Raw genomic sequence first — 6,000 nt, forward strand, 5'->3', positions numbered from 1 at the left:
TAATATACAATGTACCACTATTATATATAACTATTATTATATTATAGATTATAATAAAAAATAGTATTACATGATATTATAATATTTTAATCATTAATGCATATATATGTAAACTATTGATACATTATATACTCTATGATATACATTATATAATGTAGTAGGAGGGCTAACTTTCTAATGTAGGAAAAATATAGGGACTTAGAGCATATTTCAACCAAGATAATAATAATTAATATATATTATAATAATTAATATATTATGTACTACTCTACTATTATAGTATGTGATCTAGTATTATATAATGAAATAATATGCTGAGCAAAAAAAATGATGAAATAATATATTTTATAAGGACTATTTTACTTATAAAGGCCCATTTCCAACTTTTTTTACGAAAATGGGCCAATTTTTTCATTATTTACCGAAAAGGGCCGAAAATGACAAAACGCGTCCACGTAGGAGCGTTTTTGTAACAGCTCATTTTTAGTGAAATCAGAACAGTGGTTTCAGGACCATAAATTTGAGTTCGAAAAAAATATTTTAATATTATTTCATGGTCTGAATTATGATAGGAAAATCTTATGAAAATTTCGTTAAGAAAATTTTACCGATTTGATGCTTAATTAGATGAAAAGGACCAAATTGCATGAAATGCAAAAGTTGAGTTCTAGTAGCTATATATATCAAATAGCTATGAAATTCTAAGTTTTGGGTCCTTATATGGAAAATAGACCATTAAGATAAGTTAGTAGATAAGGATGATGATTCATCTATGGAAATTTAATTAAAGAAAATGATGAAATTGGAAAGAAAAGATGAAAAGATGATAAATAATTAAATAACTAAAAATATCATCATTTATCATCATCTTTCCCAATTGTTTTTTATGGAAACCCGAGCTAAGAGAAAAGAGCTCAAGCAAGCTTTCTTGGCTTAATTAGGTATGAATTCTTGTCCCGTTTTTAGTACTTTTTATGTTTCTGAGACCGTAATAGCTTAATTAAGCTATTTTGGGGATTAATTTGCAAAGTTATCAAAGTTCTAGGATTTTTCCATGGATGAATATAGTTGAATTGTGAAGTTTTATGGTAAAAAATGAAAAGTTGTTGATAGATAAACATCTTTTGTTAAGGGAATTTTGATGAAAACATGATTTAGGGACTAAATTGATAGGTTGTAAAATTCATGAAAAAATTTTGATTTTTGAGAAATTTATGTACTGTTATTGTTATATGTAAAAATTGGCTAGGCTTGGAATAAGGACTAAATTGAATGAATTTTATTTTTCCGAGCCTAGAGACGAAATCGTCATTAATTAAAAGTAATTTTGCCTAAGACTTGAAATGGATTGAATTTGAAACACCCCTTACCCGAGATCGTTTCCGGAGTCGAGCATGAGGCGTTACTTGACTTAACTTAAAAGTTCGGGGCATAAAAATTTACTTTCAAAATTAATTTTACTATTCACAATAAAGCTGTCCACCTGCGCATCAGTTACTAAATTAATTATAACTCGAGTTACGAAACTCAAAATTTAGATCCGTAAATTTTCTATAAAACTAGATTCATATATCTTCTCAGCATAAAATTTTCAGAATTTTTGGTTTATCCAATTAGTACAATTTATTCTTTAAAGTTTCCCCTATTACACTGTTTGACAGCTCTGACCCCTCTTCACTAAAAATTAATTATCTCAATATACAGATTCTGGATAACATTCTTGTTTGTTTCTATTGAAAATAGACTCATTAAGGATTCTAAACATATAAATTATAGCTCCAAATTATTTTTTACAATTTTAATGATTTTTCAAAGTAAGAATAGGGATTTCAAAAGCTATTCTGACCCTATCTCACTAAAGTTTAAATATCTAAAATATACAACGCTTTTACTTACTATATTTCTTTCATGTGAAAATAGACTCATTCAGATTTAATTTCATATCTCATTCAGCTTCAAATTCAATTTATACTATTTTTATTATTTTTCAAAGTTACATCAATGATGCTGTCCAAAATGGTTCTATTACATTATTTTTAAAGAAAAATTCAATATAACCCTTTATAATTATTTAACCTTCCTTGCAAATTTCAAATCACAGCCAATTTCGGTATTGCAACTAATTCATTTAGATACTAATAAAGTTCAACCAATCAACCATTGCAAGCTAAACATGTATATTTCAATGTCTAACACAACCATCACATTCATATTTACTTTACATACTTAATTATTCATACTAGTACTTTTTACTTCATTTCCCTATACATGCCATATAAATCAAAAAGTTATTTAACAAAATCTACCGGAGTAAATCTGGATAGTGTGATCGTTGGTGTAGATCCGATCCTCCAAATATATATATATGTCAATCTACAAGAAATAGCAAACACACACAAATAAGCTTACAGAAAGCTTAGTAAGTTCATAGGCTCATAATAAAATCTTACCAAAATTTCACTAGCAATATTAATAAACAAATAATAATTTAACATTTCTTGCCAACCACAATCTCAAACAATGAATTTATTCAATCGAGCTCAACATCAGATGTCAACTTATATTCCAACATTAAGCTTCAATTGCATTTTTAAATACTTGTCAAATTAAGGATCATCTTACGAGTTTGAGTACATCATTTGCCAGGTGCCACGATTTTCTTGAATCTTATACAATGCTATAACTCAGTATGGTTTCCTCCATTTAAATACCATACCTACTTTTCATAACTCAGTATGGTTTTCTTTATCGAAATACCATACCTACTTTTCACAACTCAGTATGATTTTCTTCACTCAAACACCATACCTACTTTTCACAACTCAGTATGGTTTTCTTCACTGAAACACCATACCTTCTTTTCACAATTTGCCATGGATTCACCATGGACTTATTCATCAATTCATCATTGATTACCGAACATATGTACTCAATCTTGCGTATCATTAATTTGAACTAACAATCTCATTTTCTTCTCATTTTTACTATAATCATAATTCAACAACAATATACAAGTTGTTACATTATATCATTCCCACATTAACAATTAATTATAAAATTTCAGTCGTACGAACTTACCTGGGCCGATTTGTAAGTGTTGTAAAAGTTCAGAGACTAGTTTGATACTTTCTCTTTTCTGCGTTTATCATCGGATTCCCGATATGGTATAAAAATATGAAAAACCAGCTTGTTTCAGACCTCCTATGGCGTTTTTGCTGATAAATTATGAAGAGATCTCTAGATTTTTCACTTTTATCTTTGTTTTATATATTTAATTTGTAAAATTTCCAATTTTGCCCTTATTTCTCCTTACTTTCTGCTGATTTTTCTTGCCCAACTGTCCAGCCCATATAATTTGGGCCTAATTGCCTTTTAACTCCCTCCTTATTAGTCACTTAAGCTATTTAATCACAATTTAACAAATTTTGCACTATTTTCGATTTAGTCCTTTTTAATTAATTGACTATCCAAACGTTAAAATTTTCTAACGAAACTTTTATACTAACTCAATGACACTCCATAAATATTTATAAAAATATTTATGGCTTGACTTATGAAATCGAGGTCTCAATACCTCGTTTTAGACCTAATTTACCTATTAAATTCTTTTTAAATCACAAAATTCACTAATTCAAAAATTCTTCTAAATTCACACTTGACCCATAATTATTAATTTATTAAATTTTAAGACTCACTTGTCGGATTTAGTGATCTCGAATCACTGTTTCCGACACCACTGAAAATTAGGCTGTTACAGAATTGATTATGATTGTATTAAATTAAGTTAAATTTACTCATATAGATCCGGAAAGACAAAATACGAAATTGGATCGAGGAGAGCAAAAAGTATTGAATTAGTAGATTACGATTCACAAACATTTGTCAAGGTCAGTTCGTGTAACTTAATTGTGTAATTTATAAGTTTGAATTGATTTGAATGATTTGTATGTGAATTGTGTATTGGCCGTGTATATGAAATCTAATCACATATCCGGAAAACGTTCGATAAATGTTAAATCCCGTTTAAATGAACGAAATTCAATTGGATACAGGGTTCTGTTTTTGAAAATGGTAGTGGTCTTGCATATGTTGCGGACATACCGTAGCTCGAAAGAGCGTCCCGCTACAAGTCCTTTCAAGCTTCTCGTTATATGGTTCTTGCGAGCTTCCCATTAATAGCTCTTATGAGCATCCCGATCGGTCGTGACCCTACATGTGTTGTGGGCACACCACAACTCTTATGAGCGTCCCGTATATGGCTCTTTGTGAGCTTCTCAATTATAGGCTTTTTGTGAGCTTCCCGTTATTGTTCGCTTGAACTTCCTGTTATATGGCTATCCGATGCTTCCTGATTAAGTGCTCTTCGGAGCTACCCGTTAAGTGCTCTTTGGAGCTACTCGTTATATGCTCGCATAAGCATTTTGAATATGGCTCTTATGAGCTTCCCGTTATTAGGCCCAGATAAGCTTCCCGTTACATGCTCACATGAGCATCTCGTTATATAGGCTTGAGAGAGAGATTTCTATTTATGTGCTTGTAAAAGCACTCCCGAATATGAATTGATGGATTTATAGTATTGTACATTTCGTGTGTACTACCCAAGTATCCATCGAGATTTCAAACGATTCAACGGGTGAAATTCTAACATGAGAACATATGAAATCAAAATGAAATCATTATATGTATATACATGAAATACTTGGAAACCCGATATTTGATGAGTTTATCCTTGTTATTGATATTTACATGAAATACATGACTAACATGTTTGTTGAGGTTATGTGTGTTAGGCTAATGGTCAAATTGCTTTGGATGTATTCTTGTATGTTTACTATAAATGTAAATGAATGGTAAGTAAATTTTTCATTATACGGACTTACTAAGCACTAAGTGCTTATTCAATTGTATTTCCTCTGTTTTATAGTTCTCGGAGGCTCATTGGGTTAGAAGCTTGGCGGAGATCACTCACACTATCCACCGGCCCATTTTCGATACAAGTATGAAATTAATTTTGGTTATAATGACATATATAGGTTAATTTGGCCATTGATGGCATATACATATTTTGGTTGTAAATAGCCATTTAAAGGGCTATGTTTGGTATGTTTTGATGAGTAAATAGTCTTAATATACTTGAAGTGTGTTTGAAATGGTCAAATGATGGTAAGTACATGGATGAATGGATCAAGATAGCATATTTGGTAAAAGATGCTTATATGTGAATTTGATCAATTAGGTAAGATAGAGTTTATGAATACATGTAATGAAAATATCATGTATATGACTTGATTTTGGCTTTATTTAAATGTCTTCTATTGGATTGGGAATATGTTTAAGTATTGATGTAGGTGGAAGACAAGATTGGGTAATAAATAGGGCTTAGAAATGACCTTATTTTGTCCACACGGGCGTGTGTCTCAGCCGTGTGTGACACGGCCTAGCACATGGGCATGTGTTCTGGACGTCTGTCCCCTGCATCTTAAAATTTTGAAACAGAATGCTCAGAATTGATCACACGGCCTGCGTGTGGCTTGGTTGTGTGACCCTTGCACTTAAAAATATTGCAAGTTAGAGAGTTACACAGGCTGGGGACACGACCATGTGCCATACTTCACATACCACACGGCATAAGACACGGGTGTGTCACTTGGCCGTGTGAACCACACGGCCTAACCACACGGGCGTGTGACCCCTGCACCTTGGAAAATTTTAAAATTTCGTGAAAAATTCTCTGAGTTTTTGATTTAGTCCCGATTTGATTCTAAAGTGAAATTTGAGCCTCGAGGGCTGTCATAAGGGACTTTATGAATATTATCCGACATGAATGTTAAATAATAATATGAAATGACTGTATTTAATCTATTTATTTCGATAATACTCCATAACCCTATTCTGACGACAGATACAAGATAAGGGTGTTACAATTTTTGGGTGAAATTTCAGCAGAACGTACCCCTGAGGGAGCGATTTTGCCATGTCAGCACAAAACTCACTAACATA

Source organism: Gossypium raimondii, chromosome 5, assembly GCF_025698545.1.
Source record: "Gossypium raimondii isolate GPD5lz chromosome 5, ASM2569854v1, whole genome shotgun sequence".
NCBI lineage: Eukaryota > Viridiplantae > Streptophyta > Magnoliopsida > Malvales > Malvaceae > Gossypium > Gossypium raimondii.